This window comes from Cupressus sempervirens, chromosome 9, assembly GCF_028749045.1.
Source record: "Cupressus sempervirens isolate cs-2001-9-10 chromosome 9, ASM2874904v1, whole genome shotgun sequence".
NCBI lineage: Eukaryota > Viridiplantae > Streptophyta > Pinopsida > Cupressales > Cupressaceae > Cupressus > Cupressus sempervirens.
Window position 1 is genome coordinate 747,340,011 of NC_143126.1, and position 24,652 is coordinate 747,364,662.

A 24,652-nucleotide genomic window follows, 5' to 3' on the forward strand; every position below is an offset into this window, starting at 1 on the left:
AGGGCAGGAACTAGGAGGCCAAGATTAAGAATCCTAGAGGGCAGACAGATTCCACCATACCTTTAGGATTTTCACTTTGCTCTACTTCTCATACTTAACCATTTTGTTTTCTTGCTAGCCCTCTCAAGACCAAGGATTCAACTTCTCACACTTAACCATTTTGTTTTCTTGCCAGCCCTCTCAAGGCCAAGGATTCAACTGATTTCTAGCTACACTCCTATTTCCTCAATTTTAACATCACAAAATTGAGGCAACCCTATGCAATTTTCTCATGAATTCGTAGGTATGCCCTTTTTGTTTTGGCGTTTTGGTAAAGTATCATTAAGGCAATTCATTCTCCTTGAATTGTACTCTATGTAACTTTATTTGAGGATTTCTTTTGATGGTTTCCGTAAAGTTTAATCCATAAATGTTTGTGAGCACTTCTCCAACTGCAAATGCTTGAAATTTGGTAAACTTTCACATCTTTTCTTCGTTTTCCTTTTTGTTGTAAATAGTTTTGAGTCATGTTTTTGCCTTACAATAAGAGCCCCTGCAATCCCAGTTGTTTTGAGAAAACTTAGGTCTCAAACGCAGTTATCTTGCTCAAGTTATGAAGGTAAAGGTGGGGGTTTTCAAGGCGACATGTCATGATGTTTTAAAAAAACTCCAACACTGGGCTTTTCATTGGCAATTGCACAAAATAAAATTATATTTATTATTCAAAGTGGATTTTGACATCCATTTTAAAATCTCAGCTCATTCTAAGTTGATTTGACCATAGTTTTTACTGTTTTATGAAAATTGGCCTTTTTAAGTCTATTTTCATATTATTAAAAACTATAGTTATTTATTAAATTTAAATACATGAGACATTTAAAATGCAAAAAGGTGGGGTTTTACCACTCGTAGCATAAATCAACATGCAAAACACCTATTAAAAACCCACTGCCAATAAATGTCCTAAATACATATAGGTGGAGTTTTTATTGGCAATAATATGTTATTTTATCACTTGAGTGCTTTTAAGTAGGGAATTTGAACCCAAAAGCACATGTTATTGCACTTTAGAAGTTTATTGATATGTCTATTGACTTAGAGTTAGGTTTAAAATGCATATATGTGGAGAATTTAAACCCAAAAGCACATGCATTTTGAAAAACATGTGCTTTTCCTCCCTAAAAACACCTCATTACTCCTTCAATGAAGCATTTTGATATGTTACAGCATGTGGTGGGCTTTTTAAAGTTCAAAACGTATTCTTTTGTATTCAAAAAGCATGTCATTACTTATGTTTCCATGTAAATGCATATAAGTGGTGATTTTCAAGACAAAATCATGTGCTTTTGTATTCAAAAAGCATGTCATTACTCACCTTATAGGCATTCTAGAGAAAATCTTCATATGGGTGGTGAATTTAGACCCAAGAGCACATGTTTTGAGATCACAAAGTGTGTCCATACTCTTTTATAACCATTGAAGGCAAGGGTGGTGATTTTAGGTTGAAAAGCACATGCTTTTCACTTCCAAAACCATATATTTACTTCATATGCATGCATTTTTCATTAAGTGGCAATTTTGGGCAAGAAAGCATGTCTTTTGGGGACTAAACAATACATCTTTACTCATTTTTAAGGCATTTTTTATCAACCAAGCATGATTAGCAATTTTTGAGAAGAAAGCATGTGTTTTTTACTTGAAAAAATTCACTTAATTTGGGTGTTTTTGAGAAAACCGGGATTTTGTTTCATGGTCAAAACTCAATGGATTTTGCTCTCTATAAGGTCATTTTTTGCATTAAATCATCGAACGATCATTCTCGGCTATTCATTAGTGTAGATTTAAGAGGGGTTTTTGCTTATATTACAACCCATATAGGGCATGTTGTCGCCCAAAATTTCAAAAACATCTTGTGCTTAAGCATTTTTCTTCATCAAATCTACAACTCTTTGACTCAATGTAAAATAGTTTACCAAAAATCAAGTGTTTGCAGTCAGAGAAGAAAAATTCTTGTTCACAAACATTTGAGGATTAAACTTGACGGAAACCTTCAAAAGAAACACAAGAATAAAGTTACATAGAGTACAATTCAAGGATAATGAATTGCCTTAATGACACTACCAATACGTCAAACAAAGAGAATATACCTACAAATTCATGAGATAATTTTGCAGAAATGCCTCAATTTTGTGATGTCCAAATTAAGGACAACAACTGGCTCTAACTAGGGAGCGTACCCCATTTGTTCTTAGAAACATTGAGGAATGTTGAATCTAGACCTCTAAGTGTCATTATCTATTCCATTGTGCTATAGAGTCACATGACTAAAAATACAAGACACAAAAATTCTAAACTAAAAAGTTTTGAGCATTATGTACAAGGGTACTTATCTAGAGCTTATACAAAATAATGCTTTAGATGTTGTGCACTATATGGAAGTGCAAATGGTGTTCCCTCACTGTATGCCCATAGGAAATTGCTTTCTCCTGCCACTTGGTAAACTGTGAAAGGGCCACACCAAAGAGAATCAATCTTTCCATGAATTGCTTTTGGCTCTCGTCTTTTATCTCAGAGTAGGACACAATCACCAACTTGAAATTCTCTATTCTTGGCTTTCTTGTCAAACAATGCCTTTACTTGTTGTTGATGTGCGACAAACCTATCCACCACTTGTGTTTGTTGTTCTTCCAACTGATGAAGAAAGATAATCCTTTTGTCCAAGGAACTTTGCAAAGTTTCATCTTCAGCAGCCTTTGCCAACTTGAGAACGGGAATGATATGATTTACGAAAATGGGCTAAAACAACAATATCTAGTGTGATTCAAATACCTGCGATATCTATGTTCAATTTTTGGAAACATTTGCAAAAACTCGAAAAGAGTCGTATGCAAACCAAAAGCCATCTTTTATTCAAAAATGTAAGAATATATACAATGATGGAACATCAAAAGTCACCACATCCATGAAGTCGAAATGCATATGTGGCTTTAATAAATAACAATATTTATCTAAAAACTATTCAAAAAACTAGGTATTTATTTACCCCAACTTGTCGAGGTCATAACTTTTGACCTAGAGCTTGAGTTGCAACACTATATGCACCATTGGATAGAAGCACCATTGGATAAAAGCAAAGTAACAAGAATCGGAATCGGATCGAAATCGGCAAGGCCGAATCAAATCGTGAATCGGCCATGAATCGGAATCGAATGAGCCACGAATCAGAAAATTAAAAAAACCCTTGAAATTTAGTGAGTAACTTATTTCATAAACCCTTTATCGCTGATTCGATTCACCGATTCACAAAAAATCGTTTGGCTTGAATCGAATCGCGTGAATCGCATGAATCGCCGTGATTCTTGGAACTATGGATAAAAGAACAAAAAATCTAGTTTTAGTCCCTAAACCAAAAAGCCTTCGGCAGCCTAGTTTAGGGATAGATGAAGCTCTCAACTTCAAATTTTGAGCAAAAGACCTCCAAAAAGACATTTACTATCATCATAGATTAAATCATTTACAATCTAGTTAAATATTGAACACTAAGGAATTCACCAGGCAAAATGCCAGAATATGGTGAAGAAGGTGTAAAGTATCTCTCTAAAGATAATCTGAAAGCACCTAGGAATCACTAGCTTGATGGCCTAAGAAAGGTGAAGAGGTGGAGTTAAAGAGAAATCGGTTATGACTATTTTAATTAATTAAACATTCAATTTGAAATGTTTTAATCACAGACTGTGAGATGCTGGATGCATGTAGTCTTCTTGAATAAATTGACAGAACTGGTTGTTCTGAGAATTCCTAACACCTGGAACTCACCCGGCTGTGCAACCAAGAAAAAGGGTGACGAGGTGAAAAGAGGAATCTGTAGTAACATGAAACAGTAACCAGTTATGACAATTCAATGTTTATCATTTTAATATGAATTAATTAATAGCTCATGCATATCCCTGTTAATGTGATCTCCTATTGCCAAGTCGTATGGTGAGTTAATTACCAGGAAGCCCAGTGTATGGCAAAATGACCTTTGCCTATTCCGGGTAGGGAGGGCCTTTCTCATTAGAGACTGTGTGGGGATAAAGATGTGATCCAAGGTTGGGGGGTTAAGCCCCTGGCAATGTTTCACCTCTCCTCAAGATGTTGGACATGCATCAGACAGAGATAAGCTATGCATTCAATTGTTTATCGGAAAACAGGTAATATTACTTTTATTTATGAGGTACGATTAAATTGAGTTATTTCATTGTTACTGTTATTTTACATCTAGATATAAGAGATAGAATCATCGATTGCTTTCATTTATATGAATATAGAGTATAAGCATATTTCTAATCCTGAAGTACTGTCACAGTTAAATATTTGGAGGTAAAGGAATCTAAAGCCCTGACTGATTGAGAAATGACTAGAACCCTAAATGATACAGTGGTATCGGAAGCCTTAATTGAATCCGTGGTATTGAAAGCCCTATTTGAATCTGTGGTATTGGAAGCCCTAATTGAATCAATGGTATCAGAAGCCCTAATTGAATCCGTGGTTGTGGAAGCCCTAACTGAGATAGCGATATTAGAAGCCCTAAATGAACCGAAGGTAAACAATGCCCTAATTGATGCCCTAATTTTATATAATGGTATTTAATGATAATTGTCATTTGATTTTGGTTTAACAATATTGGATAGAAGTCGTTTTTTGTGGTATTGTTATAGACGTATTTGTGGACTAACCCGGGTGGTTGCAGAAGTATCCCTAGTTGATTTCAATCTCAGTTTTTCGAGGTATGTAGTTTTCAATTTCTGTAATAAATACATTTGATGGTACTTCAATTTTTTTTTAAGTTAAGAAATTTTGTTTAACTATTTTTAACGGTAAATCTTATTCACATGAACATGAATGATATAATTGTCTTCCTATGAAACGAAGTAGTAACTGTATTTCTTGAGTATGGTATTGGTTATTTAAGACCGTGGAAAACCGGATGTTTCATATGGTATCAGAGCGCTGGGTTCAACACTCAAACCTTGGGTCCAACACTGTTTTTGAAAAACTAAAAATTCAATGTTGAAAAAGATTTATTTTTGCATAACTAGATATTGCAATCAAAACTGGAAAAACAAACTGGAAAATCATTCAGAATAGCCAGGAAGGCTGAAATGATATAAAGTGGACAAATGTATAGAAAGATAAAAAGGATTGGCAAGTTGAGTGGTGGAGATTGGGTTTGACGACCCACATTTTGAAATCCTTGGCCAGGGTGGAATTAGGCTGAATCGTCGAACAAGTATTGTCCAAACGCTTTAGTTATTTTGTCGAATAACTGTTGGGACTTCAACCCACCTAAATACTCAGATGGCAGGACCAAAATGATACATATGCCTTATCCCTGGAGGGAGGGCCATTCTTTGTCAAAAATGAAAAAGGTTAAAATGGGTCCAGATGTCGAGGCTTGCGCAATCCAAACACAGTTTATATAATTTTGATAAAATGTTATCTAAATCCATCATGATCGGATTTGTCGACCCAAAATACTGACAGAAATAAATTGTTACCTATTTGAACTTGAACTGAAAACAAAACTATGAGCCATGATCCTTTCTGATGTTGGTTAAACAACAAGATCATTATGTGCTCCAGTAAGGAGTAAACACACTTGCATAATTGGAACTATCAATGCTTGTTTACAGATGTAAACATGAACAAAATATGGATGGAAGCCTAAATCATAAAAATGGAAAAGATGAATTTCCAAATATTTGGAGATAAATGATGAGTTACTCATGGGAATCTTATGTATGATGATCTTGCATAGTATATCATGTTTTTACCCTTTGACACACTACTATACGTGTATAAAACACATGCAATGTTGACTTTACATATTGAGCTGTTGTATATTGCTTTGGAGATGAAGTGTATATTCTATCATGAAATGATTATTATAATGAAATGTTATTTTGATAAGATGGGCAAAGAGGCCGAGGTTACATAAATGGAAAAACATGGATCTAATTGAGGTGATCTGTAAGTTTACCAGGACGATCTACCCATTAATAAGTGCCTTATGCCAAATGGTATGTATAAGTGATTTAAATTAAGATCGAGAACTTGTTAGTTGAAGAACTTCAATTTGGAAAGTTTATCTTACTTTCAGTCCTTGAACCCTGAAAATTTTCTTAAATGAAGATATCAATATGGAATCGAACTAATGATATGGTGAGTACCTACATGAGTATGACAGGAACATGAAATAGTATCAACTCAAATGATGCTAAGAAAACCACAAGTACGATAAAGAGAACTCAGGTGAGTACGTGTTTACTTTTATGTTACCATGCAAGTATCTTTCTGGAAACTTTACAGTAAAAATGGACCTTGAATTTCGATTATGTTTTTTATTCTGACCCAGTTGAGAAAAGAGATGATATCAAAATGATATCTTGTATTTAGGAATATTTTTTTAGTGTCTAACTTGCAGGGAACATCGAGGACGATGAACCACAAGGGGAATGGTATGTTACATTCCAATTTTAAAACTCCTTTATAATGTTCATTGCAATTTCAAGTTCATTGAGGACGATGAACCACAAGGGGAATGGTATGTTACATCCCAATTTTTGACCTAGCTTGAAATATAGCCGTTGAGGTTCGCAAGAAGTCAATTGGCAGTTTAATTTGATATAATCTAGCGAAATGGTAAGAGAGTTGGTCGTTATGATTTCAAGTGAAGATGACATATTAGTTGATTGTTAATCGCAAATTGATGGAATTAAGATGAAAGGATAACTGTTGTGATTATTTATGATTATATAATTTATAATTTAACTACGGAGAAATTCCTTGCAGGGAGCATATCGAAGGGGTGGAAGCATTGTTAGAAAAGAATTAGGCAAGACATCACCATCATTGGCCAAACAGGTAGAGGACCTAGCGATTTGAAACAAGATACATCTATGGAATTGTATGAGTTATTTAAATAAATAATTTAATTAAAATAATTGAGTTAAAATATAAAACGTATCTTAAAGGATTTTAATTTATCTTAAATGATTTTGATTTATCTTTCGTTATATTGTTTTTAATAATTATTTATAAACGTACATTTAAATAAAAAATGATTTAGCACCATTATCATTTAATAATTTAATAAAGTGATGTTTATAGGTGCATATAAGATTTTAATAATATTCGAGTTATAATAACAGTAGAATTATTATAATATTCGAATTGCAACCTTCCAACTTTATTCTTTTCAATTTAATATTATTTGCTTTTAAATGATAACACTTGGCATAATTAATCAATTTAAACATTTGGCAATTTGAGTTTTAATCTTTCCAACTTCTCTTCCTTATCTTTAAATTTGAATTTTTTTGATGTATTCAAATGGTCCTCTTGGAATTCAAAGAGCTTTCTTTATAACTGAAGGAAACCGAAAAGTCTGGTTCATTTTATATTATGGATTCCTTGGTCGATTATTGGCATCCATTCTTTCTCCTTCACCATTCAACTATTCATTGGCCTTCTATATTTCCTTAGCCATCGAGATCCCTGTTTAAGCTCTAGCCTCTGAACCAGTCCAATGACTCTTCTTGCATTGCTCCAAACAATACCATCGTCCACGGGTTATAGATTGAGACAGCGGTTTGTATAAGTGCAACTCTTCTGAATCAGGTGACAAATGAGGAGTCACGTAAAACTTCTAATCCTTCTCATAAAATCGTTTATGCTTTCCCTCTCATTTTATTATTGCAGAACCAACGGATCAGAGCTTGGTCTTATTTATTTTTAAGTATGTGAAAGTAGTATCCAAACTGTAAATGGATTCATCCAAAATCTCTGTTGTAAAGTGTGTCGACCTTTCTTGAAATATAAGGCAGCTAACAGAACTTCAAGTCTATTGTTTCCATTAGAGTCTGTCGTTTTTCTTATTGTGAAATAAGCAATGATACTAGTCTATATTTCCCTTTCAAGATTATGGTGTACCTTGAAAAGACTGTCGACTATCATATGAATAGCAAAGTGATGATTTATACTCAAGTCTATAATTTCTTGGATAATCGAACATGTAATCTTCTCGCATTTTTGTCTTTGAAAACTATCATCGTAGATTAAATCATTTAAGTCATCATAGATTAAATCATTTAAATCATTTAATATTTAACCAGATTGTAAATGATTTAATCACGAACCAACTTCGTAGGTTTGATCTCGATGTCATGTCATACTCTTGGATCTTGGCAACCTAGTTGCCCCTCTTTGTTCCAAACTCATGTTGCATCAAAATAGACTTGATAATTGTATCAAAGACAAGAGCAATAACATGAGAGTTCAAGATATAGAACCTAAAGTACTTTAGTGCTTTTACAACCGCAGAGGCATTCTTCTCCACTAGTGAGTACTTCATCTCATCCAACTTGCGTGGGCAACTCATAAATGCAATGGGAGATTCAATTCCTTCAATATTATTTTGCATGAAAATTGTTGACATTGTGTGCTTGGAAGAATAGCTATACATAATAAAGTCCTTGGTGTAGTTTGGACAAACCAACACAGGTGCATGAGTTATTGCTTCTTTGATTTCCTTGAAAGAAGCCTTTCCTTCTGCACTCCAGCAAAAAATTGCAGGACCTTTCATCATATTTGAGATATGACGTGTCTTCTCAACAAAGCTTGGGACGAATCTTGATAAGAAATTCACATTTTGAAAGAAAAAGTGAACAACAATTTTACTAGTTGGTAGTGAAAGACTTTGAATTGATTTGACTCTCTCAAGGTCAATCTTTATTGCCTCTTTCGACACAATATATCCAAGCAACTTTCCTTCTATAACCCCAAAAATTGACTTTTTAGGATTAAGAGAAATTTTGTATGGACGACACCTCTCCAATACTTAACGTAAGTAATATACATGATCTTGCCATTGTTTGGAGAAAAATAGTGAGATCGTCAAGGTAAACCACAATAAATTCATCCTTGATATCTCGGAAAGCCACATCCATTGCCCACCAATCTGAAGGGCATTGTGTTGTAAGCAATGGTACCCCATGAAGTGGTAAATGAGGTTTTTTATTGATCATCTTCTCGGACATCAACTTGAGTGTAGTTAGAGAAGCCATCATGCATGGATAACATCTGAGATTCAGTCATGGTCTATAAAACATGATCCATGATCGGGAAAGAGTAATTATCCTTTAGTGATGCTTGATTTAGATTACGAAAAATCCACACACATGCGGATTTGAGCATTCTTCTTTCTCACTCGAACGATGTTAGCTACCCAAGTAGAACACGGAATTGGAAAATTATTTTCGTGTCTAACATCTGAATTTCAAAGACAATGGTGCATGAAATCTTTGGATTTTACTATTGTTGCTTTTGCCTAAAAGTAGTTGCACTAGACTTAAGGGGAATATCATGATACCAAACCTTAGAATGGAAAGCCTTTAAGTCATCATATGAGTACGCCTAGGCATCCATGTATTCATGCAAACAAATCGACGAATTGACCTCTCTTCAGGTGTACACCACTTGCCAATATTCACAAATCTTGGTCAATATTTGATCCCAAGTTAACCTTCTCAAATTCCATAAGAGAATTTGATCCAACTTCTTGCTGATTTTTGACATAATGGTCATGTTTGTCAAACAACCGTTCTAAAGAAACCAACCCTCAAGGAATCTTATTTCTTTTGAATTGAATGATATCATCCCTTGTGTCAAGATCCTTTTCTGAAATGACCTCTCTTGGAAGCGAACTACTACCTTCAAAGTACAACTCATCAAAGTTTTCTCTTGTTTCCAAGAAATTAATAAGTTGATGATCATCATTGAAAACTTGCAAATGATCCAAGTTGTTGGAAACACTTGGACGATATACCAGTTGCATGGTATACCTATCTTGCTCAAAGCTATCATGAGGTACTAAGAGTGAAGCAGAAGCAGCGAGAGGATCAGCTTTGTCATTAAATTCCTTGGAAACAAAGAAATGTTAAAGGCATCAAATCCTTCAATATAGTCCCACACCAAGTTTTGATAATGCTTGAGTCTCTCGTTCCTTGTTTGTTGCTGATTTTGAATCTGACACACTACAAGCTCAGCATCACCTTGAGCATACAAATTCTCGATTCCATTATTTTGGGTCACATCTATGCCCAAAACAAAGCTTCATATTTCATCGTGTTGTTAGTGTTGTCAAATTGCAACCTGAAAGAATATGAAAACATTTCTCCTTGTGGATAAATCGGCACCAAAACTAGTAGATGCGCAACTACCATCGAATTCTAAAGTCCAAATGTCATTAGAACTTGTGGTACTTGCAGCGTCCATTGTTTCAGAAGTACTTGCAACATCTTCATCCATAGTCGTAATAGGTATAGCTTTTTCAATCATGGTAGAAGATGATGTAGAAACAATCAGATGCTCTTCATCAACATTAGCAAACCTATCTTCATTTCAAACACGTGACCATAGATGAACGTAATGGCCAACCGTCTGCCATTTCTGACACTGTCAATATGAAGATAATAGTTTCCCATGCCAGGTGATTCAAAAGAATTTGGGCACGAGGATCATCAGACTTAACAACAATGTATTTAGTCTCCCTTTCAACAAACAACTTTTACATTTTTCTCTTTACAAGAATGTGTGCCTCCTACATATCCATATTGAGTTCTCCTCCCATGTCTGTATACAAATTACTACCAAGTATCATTTTGTAGGAAGCAGGAACATCAACTACCAAGACAATCATCTTGATCTTCTTCTCTAAGAAGGATACGAATGCAAATTGAGCATCCTTAATTTGCCCTCAAGGTGGAACTTGCTTATTCTCCATGAAATAACATTTTCTGAAGGTCTTTGTTAAAGTTAATCCCAATGCATCTGCCACTTTAGTCAGCACAACATTATGAGATGCTCCAGAATCAATAACACAGTTACTCAACTTGAGACCATTGACAAGGAAGGAAATATATAAAGGCTCTATTTTCCCAGAGATAGAAGATGGAATAGTAACTAGGTTATTGGACAAATTTTTGGGTTCTGGGGCAACCAACTGAGTTTGTCTTGGTTGGAATTCTTTAACAAATTTACTAAGACGTTCCAACTGATCTAGATATGTTTGTCGGTATTCAATCTCTAACATTTGGATTTTAGTCTTCTTTGTATGATCAATCTATGATATCAAAAGCTTGAAAGGACAATTCAACTTGAGGCTTTGGATTAGACACACTATATTTCGGAACACTGGTAAGACCAAGAAAATTAGGTGAACCTACTTGATTATTTGTCGAACCTTTAGAAAGAGTAGGCAGCAGAGTTCCTCGTTTAGCAAGTGTAACGGGCATTTGCACATCTACCTTAGGTTTAGCGGCTTCTTCCTTTTGTTTGGCAAGTTGAGTTTGAGAACATGTCATGACTGCATGGGCATGACCAAAACTTTCTTCAGGATCCTCGTCTTCACAATAAACATACTCAATGTTTGAGTCGCTAACTACTTCGCCGTTTTCATTGTATAGAGTAGTGTTAGCTTCCTCTTGATAATCCTCTGGTAAGGCACCAAATTGATCGTTCTCAAAGCATCTCGATGCTTGATTGTTAGGTGGGGCTTCAAGTACAAGCCTCTCCGGGGGAGGGGGAAGCTTTGCTTGATTCTTAGCCGCATAATTGTGAGCAGCATTAGGATATGTTCTCCTTGGAATGCCCTTGTATAGGGCATTCAAGGAAGTTTGAGAAAGCTGCTTTTTCAAGGCAAGGACTTCATTTGCCAATTTTTTCACCATAGGATTTGTGCTCCCAACAGATACATCATTTGAATTCCCTCTTGAGCAATCCTTTCGTGTCTTACCACCATGATAAGACCATCCTCAATCTATGTTGCTAGAGCTTGAGCATTTGTAGGATTTGCAGGAACGACTCTCCTCAACAAGAAGCTAACTTCTAGAAGCAAAGTATTGATGACAAAGCATTTGAGATTCTTAGGAGTGGATTGAGAAGTAGGAATCCGATTTGCCAAGTTGTTGCGCTTGGCAATGAACTCCCTCATACCTTCTTGCAACACTTTCTTCATTTGAGTGATTTGTGCAAGCAAAGCATGTTTATCTTCAGTGGGTTTGAAATGTGCTTCAAATTGGGTTTGCAAGGAGTTCCAATCAGTGATTGCCCCAAAAGCCAAATTATAGAACCAATCAGCCACAATTCCTTGTAAGGTTTCTATGAACCTTACGGAAACGTCGTGAAAAACCCATCACCTTGCATGCAATATTAAATGCTTTGATATGTTCATCGCGGTGTTACTTTTTGTCTTCGTAAAACTTAGGAAAGTTCTTTTGAGAACCTTGGGGTAATACATGCAAAGGTTGAGCAAGATTCAAAGGGCCAAAAGTTGCACCCCATGTATCTATAGGAGTTAAATCAGCCATCTCTAAGGATGCTGAAGCTGAGCTTAAAGGTTTCGTAGGCTTCAAAGGGGACAAGAAGAAAACAGAATTTTCACTTCGAATAGAACTCTTCTTGGATGATGGAAAACTAGTAGTTCTCCTAAGAAGAGCTTTGATGGCAACGAGATCACGAGTTGCTCACTCAGACCAACTTAGTTGTGGAACTTTAGAACCTTCTCCTTTATGGCACCTTGAATAGTAACAAAAACCCTTGAGTGTGAACAGCCTATAAATAAATGAAAAAAACAAAAACTTCAAAAAGAAGTGTGAGGCTTCTGAATGCATTTGATATCCCCGCCAAAATCGCCAAAAACTGTTGGCTAAATTTTGTAAGTCACTAATACTACAACTTACAAAATTGTAACTTTAACCAATGGTGTAGTGAGATAAATCTCTCCTCTCAACAATAGGAGAGGCTCCCTTTTTGACTTAGGTGGCTACAACAGAATCCTAACTGCAGATTGACAAATAGGTGGTTCTCTCAATCAACTCCCCATTCAGGTATACCCGATATTGGAAATCAAGAACCATGGGAGTTTTGCTGAAAGAAGGGAGGAGATTATTAGAAATTGGATGCTCTTGTTCAATGTCACTCAAACCTGCATTTGTGAAGATTGGAAGGGCCAGGAATGGTATTTAGAGGAAGAAGGTTTTATGCAATGTTTAGTGCTTGCTTCATATATGCAGAGACGAATTTTTTAGGGCTCTTTTTTTGGTTTCTTTGTGTTTGCCCCTTTTATATAAAACTTTCTTAATCTCAACCCTCTGCAACTCCTTTTTGTCAATTTCAATCTCAGCCTCAAGCTGATTACAGCGAGTATGCTCAAAGTCCTTACTATCTTCCTACCCCTGCTTCACCAGTCCCAACATCCCCATATAAAAGGATTGATGTCATGATGTTGGAGTTCCAAAAGCAGATTGACTAGAAATTTCATGAACAAAATGAGAAGATTGACTTGAAGTTTCATGAGAAGAGGAAGAAAATGGACATGTGGTCTCATGAACAAAATGAGCATTTGCTGGCCTGTGATAGGCAGCTTGATGAGATTGAGAGGCGACAAGATTTAGATCAACAGCAGGAGGAGATGGCATACCAGGCCTATCTCCAACAAGAACAAGATGAAGAGAGGGAGAGACAACAGAGGCATCTCTTGAAGAAACTTGCAAGGCAAGCTGCTGCAACAACAGAGGAGGAAATGAGGCTCAAGCTCGCTCATTTTCAGACCAAGGAAGCAGAGGCAGACCCTTCTCCAAAATATGTCATTCCAAGCTTCAAGAAGCCCCCTCCATTACAAGAGCCTCCTGTTGTAACTTCTAAACTCCCTGTGCAAAAAAGATGGCCCTATCAGCTTTTTGTTCCTATTACCATTTCACTCTTTGAGGGTGGACTGGTTGTATGGACTCCTGATGGTCCAAACATGTCCTTTTGGGAGAGTGAAACAAAGCCAACAAAGCTGCCATGGGAGGAGTTGCACCCTGATGAGGAGGACAGAGAGGTGGCGGTTGAGCAAAAGGAAGAGGATCCAATCCTCTTATTTGAAGAGCTTCCCTCTTTTGTTAAGGAAGAGAAAGAAAATTAGGTTGTTCCTTTTCTTGAGAAACAAAGAATGGTTTTTTAGCCTTTAGAAGAAAATGAGGTTTTGCTACAAGAAGAGGAAGCGGAAGATAAAATGTTGCAGCAAACAGTCCTCTATGATATGGAGGATGGAAAAGAGAGCCTCGAGGATAGCTCTGTCTTTGAGGAAGAACATGCTGATATGCATGAGGTTGTTCCTCAACCTATGTATTTTACTGCAGCAGAGCAAGAAGATTCTGATGAAGAAAATTTTTGGGATGAGATGGAATTATTTTGCTCATCCTTAGACATCAAGAATCTTCTCCTTCATCGAAAAATCATGAGTTGTAGCAGCAACAAGTGGAGATTCACACCATACCAGTAGCTCCCAAGGAGGTGGTTCACAAGCAACATGAAGAAGATGTGGAGATCATTTTTTCACAAGAAAAGAAGGAGCCGTTTCCAAACCAGTTGGATACAAAGGTTGCAAAGCACATTAGTGTCATCAAGGCTGATTGCTTAGACCTGAAGCCATCAAGAGGATACCCCATAAGGCATCTAGCTTTGCAACAAATCAACATGTTGCCCCCGGTCATGCTTGCTTCAAAGCATGAGGGTAAGTTTCGAAAGAAGGAGCAAGTATGTCTTGCTCAAATTGATAACGCCCCAATGTTGGAGAGTTTCATTATTCTCAACATTGGGAAGGTTTTCTATGCAACAATATGTCTTTCATACTTGCTACTATTTTCAATTGCCCACATGCATGAAAGAAAAAATCAGCTTGTAAGAAAGGGCAGCTATATCAACAAGCCAGTCAATGGTTTTGTTTAATTTTTGTTTGTAAATATTGTACATAGTAGATTAGGTGTTTCCAGCTTTCCAAGAAGTGCATGAGTACAGCTATTCCCTCCTGGAGAGAGCAAGTTTTGTAGTTTTCTTGGTTGCAAAATTTTTGTGAAGTTACAGGTGGGCTAGCGTGTCATTCTTTGTTGGTGACTCCATGCCCAATGGATTGCTTAAGACGACTGATCTTATGCCTAGCAAGCAAGGATCCTATAGAGTCGCCAAAAATATTGGCTATTTTCGCCCACATTCAACCCATCACATATAACCGATCTGAGATAACTTCAATGGGTTGTATTCTTTACAAAGGGTTAAGACGTTAAAATGGCAGGGTTAATAGTTCATGTTATCCGCATTTGACTATTTCGCAGAGTCACTTTTATGTCCTTTGCAAAATAGAGAAACCTTCCTATGTTAACCGCTTTGCGCTATTTCGCAATGCTTCCTTTTGCCCTCTTGCGAAATAGCGCCAATTGTTGGATTTAAAGCTTATCTTCATCAACGGTGGTGTTTTAATCACTTGTTGAGGGTTCTTTTGCTGCATCTAGGTCGTCCATTTCAAATGGAAAGATCTTCATCAATAGTCATCACTTTTCCTAGGCAAATCAGATCATTTCCACGAGAGTCAACCATACACTTTACGCAGGTGGGTTAACCCTATGTGTTATCCCATCCCACATTTTTTGATAGCAACGTGATTTGACTTCTTGCAGCCATGACACGTTACGAGGACTGTTTCTTTAATGCAAAGCGACTTCTTGAGCCTTGTAACGACAACAATGTATCTCCGCGCCTCTTTATTGCTTGTAAGGATTTGATTCCTCATATTTGATCTTTTACGGCTAGGTGCATCTCCTTCTGGTTTTCATGTCACTTCATGGGCAAGTTGCATTGTATGATCAAATTTCCTTCTGATTTTCAGTTATTGCTATCTATAACTCAACTCTAGTGGTTGGAGTTTGAACTTCATGATTTCATTGATTTATGTTTGATCTATAAAGACAAGTTTGTAAATAGTTTTAAGGTTTCTTCTTTGTTTCCATTTTGCAACAGCAGTATGCTTTGTAAAATGTATTCCTTTGCCTTCTGTTAATGAAACTTCTCCAGTTTTACCTCTTCTTGTCATTCATTAGTATGTGCATGTTTATTGCCTCACTTTGAATGTTTTATTTTTTGTTTCCCTTATTTGCATGTTGTGTTTATTTGTTGGCATTTGCTACATAAGTGAAAACCCTTTTCCTTTCAGCATTTGGTTGGTTCAAACTTGCATACAAGTTCTTGGAAGGTAGAATAGAGTTGAGATTAGTGTATTTGGGTGTTTCATTGATGTTAAGTGCATTCATAGGCAGAGGTAGTAACCAAGTTCAATCTAGTGCATCACCCCCCTTTCATTTCAGTATTTACTTTCATGCAATCCTTCCCCCTTTTCCTTCCAAGTGGTAGTTAAGGTGCACCCTGATTGTAAGGAAGTCGGCCTTCTTTGAAGATTCAACCTAAGAGCGCAAGTCCCACACTTGGAGGTTGTTTCCATGTTACACAAGGTTGCTTGGGGATAACTCGTCGAGCATGGGTGCAGACTTTTGTGTCAACATGGTGATGGGACAAACTTAAAATCTTTGGCTCTTCAATTTATAATACATCTAAAATTTTAACACATAGAATGATGACTGCATATTTTATATAGAAACCTTAAAAATGACAATCTACAGAGGCAATAAGGATCCTTTTGATATAACAAAGAGAGGAACTGACACATGTTTATCTAACCTGGCTCTTGTACCATGTTAAATTTTGAGCCCAAAAATCAATGATGAGAAACAGCAATAAGAAAAAGTCAAAATTGTAACAATAAACACCAGAAATATCTTGGGAAAACCCTTCTAGAATGAAGGGAAAAACCCAACCACACAGCAAAAGAAGACTTTATTGATAATGAAAGATCAAGTGTACAATGTCTTTCGCTTGATGTGATATATAACATAAAAAGAGACTCTTCAAATTCCAACCAAAGGTCTCTTCAATTTTCAAAACATAACTCTTTATTACAAATACAACTATTTGTATTTCCATGCCTTAATGCATGATGAATGACACGTGTCTTTACATTTATCATAAACGTCCTTTTCAACTGAAGGTGACTATAACGGAATTAACGCCTAAAGATAAAGATTTCTATCACAGCTACAAACTCCAACAACGGCTTCATAGGGTAGCCTAATGCAACAAAATAATTAATAAATAAAAGGGGCCCAAATAATAAAACAATAAATGAAGTATGATGGCCTATTTGTAGCCTTTCAGCTCTTTATAACGCCATGGTTGGCATTATAAGAGATCATCGCGGAGTTATCTTTTCTTATGCTTTGCGATAACATTTAGAATTAAGTTCTTGTGTGTAGTTTCAGAGGTGGAAGACCCTCTGTAGTTTGTAATTGCAGTTTTAGTGGTTAGCAACCACCTTGGTCTGTCGTCGGAGATATCACTTCAAATATTTCACGGTGCACTTAATTATCAAATTTATGAAGCCTTCTTGCAAAGACAAATTTGTGCATCTAGATATGATCTAAAAATATAAGTATCCAATTGATAGCTATTCACTAATATGGTTTAAATATGCTCCAATCTACAATCTATTGTGATACCTTGGATTATAAAAATAGTCATTCATATTTTTTAATCGATCGAGTATAATATTCAGTCATCAAGAAAAAGGTGTTGAAGGTGTTGGGTGTGAAGGGTGTTGAAGGGTGTCGAATAGTAGCGTGTAGCATGTGACATGTGGAGTACAATTGTGCAGTAAGTGGTGTGTGGAGTGTGGTGGTGAGGTGTGCAATGTGTGGCATGCAAAGTGCGGTGGTGAGGTGTGCAGTAAGTGGCATGTGGAGCCTAGTGGTGAGTTATGCAGTGTGTGGCATGTGGAATGCAGTGGTGAGGTGCGCAGTGTGTGGCGTGTGGAGTGCAGTGTGTGGTGTGCAATGTATAGAGTGCATTGTGTGTGTGGTGTATAGACTACAACATGCAAAGGTGTGTGGGGTGTGGCATGCAGAGGGTGAGTTGCGGCATGTGGCACACAACGTGTGGAGTACAAAGTGCAGAGTGCAATTGTGTGTTGACTACTGTAATGGAAGTGTGTTGACTGGAAGAGTAGAAGTGTGTTGACTGGTACAATGGAAGTGTGTTATTGGTACGGTGGAGGTACTATGGAAGTGTCCTACTAGTACGGTGGAAGTATGCCCCTTGGTACAATGGAAGTGTTCCCTACAGATGAGGTGCATCATCGGTACATTACAATGGTATCAGAATTGATGATCCTACCAGCCTATTAGGAGTATCAAGGCACCCAGTGATGGAATGGGAAATGCATTTATGGATATGACAGTCTTGTTGAGGGATCTAAAAAGAAGTCAGCAGCCGCCCCATGAGAACCTAGCAAGAGGACAAAAGCAGACTAATTAGACACTCAAGTGCTTGGCAAATGGAAGAATCACGGGCAACATGTAACACATCAGACCAATAGAAGATTGATGATGTCAAATTTCCCTCCAAGGATTGAGCAGTTGGAAATGCATCTACTCACTTTGGTTGAATCATTGAAGCAAATCAAGCAAGATTGGATTGATAGTGGATGGCGAATGGACATACCTCCCAAGGACTACATAGACCTTCGAATGAAATATCCATCCTTTGAGAATAATAGGGTCTACAGCAATAATCTAAAGTGGGAGATTAGTAATGGGCTATACAACACCTTAAATTCCAAAGAGGATAAAGATATGCTCACAAATCCACTTCAACAACAGTAGGAATCAACAATTGTCCCTTCAAAAGAAGAACACCTAAACTTTCAAGAGAGACGCAAATATGAAGCAAATGTTTGCAAAACTTTTGTCAAGACAACAGTGGTTAATCAACTAATGAAGATGTGGACTCTACCAATGAGCAAGCTCTACAGTTGGGGATGCAGATCAGTAATAGTGGTAGCATATGCATCTCAGCATCAAGGAACAACACCTGATGAAGATGACAAGGAAACTTCAAGGGATCATGACAACTTTATTGGCAACTATGGGCAAGGCATTCTTTAATCAAAGTGGAGCAGCGAAAGCTTGTTGGGGTTTTGCATGTGGAGCTCACAATTATGGTGTAGCATCAAGCACTAAGTGGATAGAGTCATCAGCATTCGCGCTTGGTTTGGGATCCTAGAGCTTCACCAAATGGTTTGTTGACAGATTGCTCTAGGGTAAGCAATCTCTAGGCAGCAAGAATTTGTAATGTCCCCAAATTATGGAGAGAAATAATTAATTAGGTGGTTCCAAAATTTATATAATATCATAAGGATCTATTTACTTAATTAATAAATAAAAGGGCCCCAGTAATAAACTAATAAATAAAGTATGTCAGCCTATTTGTAACCTTTCAGGAAACAAAGCTCTTTATAAGGCCACGGTTGGCATTGTAGGAGATCATTGTGGAGTTATCTTTTCTTCTATATTTGTGATTCCATTTTGAATTGAGATTTTGTGTGCAATTTTGGTGGTGGAAGACCCTCCCTAGTTTGTAATTGCAGTTTCGATGGCTAGCAGACCCTAGTCTACCGTTGGAAATATCGATTGATATATTTCACTATGTACTTCATTGTCAAATTTGTGAAGACAAATTTGTACATCTAGATATAATCTGAGAATAAAAAGTCTCAAAATGATAGCAATTCGTTTATACGATTTGCATATGCTCTGATCTACAATCTATTATATTACATTGGATTATAATTGCCATTCATATTTTTTAATAGATCAAGTACAATATTCAATCATCAGGAACCAAGTGTCAAAGGTTGAGTGTCGAAGGTATCAAGTGAGAAGGGTGTTGAAGGGTGCCCAATAGAAGAGTGTAGTGTATGACATAAAAGTACAATTGTGCGGTGTGAAGTGTACAAAGTACGGTAGTGTAGTGTGTGTTGTGCATTGTACAGAGTATGGTATGCGTGTGGTATACAAAGTGCAATATGCGGAGGTGTGCACAGTGTGGCGTGTAGTGTGTGGTGTGCAGTGTGCAAAGTATGGAGTACGATGTGAAGCGTGCAGCATACGAAGTGCACTCGTGCAGTGTCATGCGATGTGGAGTATGTTGACTGGTATGATGGAAGCATGTTGATTAGTACGGTGTAAGTGTGTTAATGGTATGGTGGAAGTGCTTTAACAAGTATGGCACAAGTATGTTGACTAGTGTGGGGGAGTGTGGTACTGGTATGGTGTGTCATTTGGTACAGTGGAAGTGTTCCTTGTGGTTAAAGGTGTGTCGTTGGTCCGTCAATCTGGGCTTGATGTTCTTCCATCCCTTGACCCCACCCTATACTACAACATACACTGTGGACCCTCTACATGGTTGGATTTGAAAAAGCATGAACCAAAAATCAGTCTTACATTGTCCGAAAATGATGACATCTCCAGGCAATGGAACACAAGGGAAACATCCTTTTGCTATGCCCCTACCACCCTTGTTGAATAGGAGACAACTCTAAGCAACTACAAAAGAATAGACATGTTTTAACATCAATTCCTTGTTTGAGTTGTCAGGCAATGACAAACTAGAGCTGCACACGATTAATCATCCAATATCCCTCAACGAGAGCATTGTTAGGGTATGCCCTAACGAGGGCATTGAGGTGGCACTAGGACATCACGAAGCACCTCAAGGAACTTAGCCACAACACCTAAATGCCCGAAAACTTGAGCCATCCCCCCACATCTAGCAATTTATAGCATTTTTTAGATTTTGACCACTAACCCTAATCCTACTAGTCTAGTGGGCCCCATCCATGACTTGGGTATTCAAAAAAGTCAAACTTTATGAAAATTGTATATCCCTCATCCTCTAGATGGGTCAAATTCTTTGACTTCGCTACTAGTTCTCACAAGAATTAAAATTTGGTTACAAATACAGAAATAAAATGGGCATGATGTTAGAAAAAACATAGCAATAAATTTATGAGCATGCACCATGAAGATTCATAAGGTCTCAAAGGCCTCGATTTGTGCTTAGTAGCAGGGACTCTACCCCTCAACCCTACCTTGTACTACAACAATAAATGCACAAAGTGCCTTGCCCTCGAATCCCACAAGTGACACTACTTCTCAACCCTGCTAGGGTTGCTGCCCCTGACTCCTATGAAAACCATGACCCTCAAGCTTGCTAGGAGCGCCACCCCAACATCCCCACTAGCTACCATTCACAATTCAAGGTCCTTGGTACCCTTATTCCCAAACCCATCTCTCCACTCCAAAACTCAGTGACAATATGATAAACATTACATTGGGCTGCACTAGATAAAGATCAGATTTAATTTTATACTTGAAGACTAAGTTTTATGGGTACACCATACTTGAGAATTTGATGCATATCAAGAACTTGAGAGTATCTGACAACATTGAACATGTGTTTGTATCTTGTGTTTGATCATTTTTATCTCTCTACACAATATATTTGACATGTATAGCAAAGTAGTTTTTTTTCCCACATTTTTATTAGATGTAATTTTTATTTGATATACAGTGTCAATGCCATGTAAATGGAATGCTACTATGATTGTCATGAAAACAAATACTGTAACATCAAACAGTCTTATCCAAACTTTGGAGAAAATGAACCTTCATATGGCTGTATAACCCCATGCTTACCAAATCTCAACTTAACAAATACAATTCAAATCATGTCAAAGGGGTAGCAGCTTCCACTGATAAAATACCCTAGGTTCAAATCCTCCCTTTGCAGAATGAATCCCATTAACTCTAGAAATCATGGCATGAGGTTGTGAAGAAAATACTCGTATTAATAAATCTTAATAATGCGGTTCAGACTTATCTTACATCATGTTAGTGATCATCGATTACCTCCCAAAACTAACCAACCAAAAAGGATAAAATTGCACTCTTATTCGATAATGTGGATTTACCAAACACCAATCTACCATACCAAAAGATACGTGTTACTTCTGGGCTTAGAATCCACAAAGTGAGCATGTCCAGGGTTTAAACTTCGAATTCAACAATCTCAAATTGGATTCACTGCTGAGTTTGATCGCCAGACCAACTCCAATAAATACCCAAAAAAAAAAATTACAAAATTAAAATACTGAATTGAAGGGTGACAGAATGTCACCCAAGATAAATACAATATTTGAGGTATAAATGTTTTATAAACAGTCTCGACCATCGATGAGAGGTAATGGCAAAATTATGCTGCTAAGCCTTTATTTACTGAGCGTTACCTAAAACCTAAAACAAAATTTATAAGTACATGTAAAAAGTTGTGGATGCTTATAATGTGCACAGAACGAAATGTAACCTATATGAGCTGCAGAGGTCACTTACCTGGTTGCTATTGCCGAAATAAAAATTACCCACTGATATAGAAGCCATTCTGAAACTCACCGTCGAGGAGCCCGTACAACGGCACTCTCAGTAATTTAATACCAGTGTTTCAAAAGCACATACATGGATAAAGTTGATTTTCGAAGATTGCTGTTGACAAAAAAGGGCGGCGGGGCTCTTTGGTTTTATTTAATAAATATAAAATAAATGAATGAGAAATAGATATATTTTTGTTTTATTTGATATTTTCAAGATGGAAGAAAATTAGGATGAAGTAATGGCCATATAAATAAAAATAAAATTAGTGTATATGTTTATTAGGAATATGTATTTTGTTTATTGTTTATGTATATAAGGATGTATTTTACTATATAAATAAGTGGTCAAGTTTTTTTTGATATTAAAGCCACTAAAACTATGGGATTGGCCCTTCAACAAAATAGTGGTAGCCCAACCAATAGACTACCAGCAAATAAAGTGCATTACCACACCACCCTTAACCTTAATAATCAAAAACAAGCATAAAGTCCCAGAACCCCTAGTAATAGGATTCTTCATAACCATAAGAGTACTACTACCAGCAACCATAAAACAAATATCAACATAACCACAATTACGAAAGTAGCAAAACCACTTAAATCTACTTATCAAGTCTTAAAAGTATAAAGTCTAAGGTCATGCAAGGCCAGTTAAAAGTATCAAAGCTAGAACACCACAACATGGCAAAGTCAGCAAAAAAAGAACCAACAACAACAACAACAACAAAATGGCTACTTTTTAGCCTTCTCTTTTCCCTTCCCAACCAACAACACATTTGCCTAGTCTTTAGCAAGGAAACCATAGAGTAGCTTAGAGTCATCCATCTTAAGCCATTCCTCTTGTTTCTCCTACAACAATAGCTAAAGGGTAGTGGTCGTACCATGAGTCACTTTCACAAAAAACTTTGAAAGGGTTTTGAAGCTCTCATATAGAGCTTAGAACCTCACCTTAAGCTCATTTAGCTCACTACTGGTATCTGCCACATTCTCAGCTAGAGTAAGGCAAACACCACAATTTCCCATGGGGGGCGGGGGGTAGGGGGGTTAGATAAAAACTTCTCTTTTTCTTTTTTATCATTCCTCCCAGGAGAGGAGGCAGTCATAAGCAAAACATCTATAGAGGCCTAGGTGTCCATATAGATATCATGGCTAAAGTTGTGAGGCTTCATATAAAAAGTAACTGAAAACATGGGAGGGGTCCTTACAAGCTCCTTCATCTTTGACTTTCCTCCCTCAGAATCTAAGGTCTCCTCTCTAGTCTCAAGCTCCCTTTCTTCCTTATCCCCTTCCTCCAAATTTCTCCTAGCCATCTCTTTTATTTGGGGGTTTTTCTTCTCAATTTCTCTAGAGCCTAACACATCTCCTTCCATGTCCACTCCCTCCATGTCCAAATATCTATTCACCTTATGCCTCTGTTTAGCTTGAGTTTTAGCTAACCTATATGACCTCTCATGCTCCCTCCCCAGTATCCTATGCAGAATCTCCAAGGTCGACACCAATAGTTTTTTTTTTCTATTTTAGGTTTTTTACTAGTAGCCTAACTCCTAAAAATAACAAAATTGTCTTTCTTTTGGTTTCTCAATGGGTAGGGGTAAGTGAGGGGTAAGGGGTGTGGGCCCTAGACCCTCCACAACAACCAATTATCAGAGGGTTTTGTGGGGCTGGAATATTCTCAACAGTGACACATCTAGGAGGACATAGAGCAAGTTGGAAATTATATATATGGAAAATAAGATCCTGATGGAGGATGGTCAGGGGATAGGGGTTTTGTAATGCCTCGCCTTAAGATCCTTGGAACAAGGATTCAATACAAGCCAATAATTTTTTTTTACAAGTATGAATGCACATGACAACATCATACAGGGATCACAAAGATCACAATGGAAGACTTCACCAACAATCCTAGCAACCAATGGATCTCCCAACGCTACAACCTAACTAACACAATCAAACTAAAGAATGAAAACACAAGATGACATAAGAACACCAAATCTTTGATCTATCAAATCATGAAACCACTAGCATTCCTAAAGAGTACTCAAAAGTCCAAATTGCATTCTCTGAGAAACAGTGGAGAGACCCCCTATTTTTCATGCCAGAGAATAATAATTGATAGTCTCGCTCAAGGAAGTACCTCTTTGCGTGAGAAAGTACACTAAGCCACACGACAAAACACCATCTCACGTAAGGACATGCTAGGATCGACAATCAAAAGTACTGCACTGGTGTGGGGTTTCACGCGAGGAAACCCAACACACCACATGAACATTTGCATTCTTGTGCAAGAAAGTGCAATTTTGCGCGAGGATACAAATCAGTAAGCTAGAAAACATAAAAGTAAAAAGATAGGAAATAAATTTCCTCCACATTAAGGAGTACCAGATCCACATTTCGAGGCATAGAAACTCAAAAACAATAGCTACTAGATGGATCTACATC

General features: G+C 37.1%; 1 protein-coding gene across 2 annotated transcripts in view; it reads right to left on the minus strand.

The window, feature by feature from the left end:
- The window catches only part of LOC149540855 (uncharacterized), an 86,355-nt gene extending 64,012 nt beyond the window's left edge, over window positions 1–22,343 (minus strand). The window contains exon 1 of one of the 2 annotated variants that reach the window (XR_016356448.1): window positions 22,176–22,314. The gene's annotated coding sequence lies outside the window, so the exon portion shown is untranslated. Of the gene's footprint in view, window positions 1–22,175 lie in introns of both variants that reach the window. The other variant, XM_089801914.1, reaches the window with a different exon arrangement.
- Between the last annotated feature and the right edge of the window lie 2,309 nt (window positions 22,344–24,652).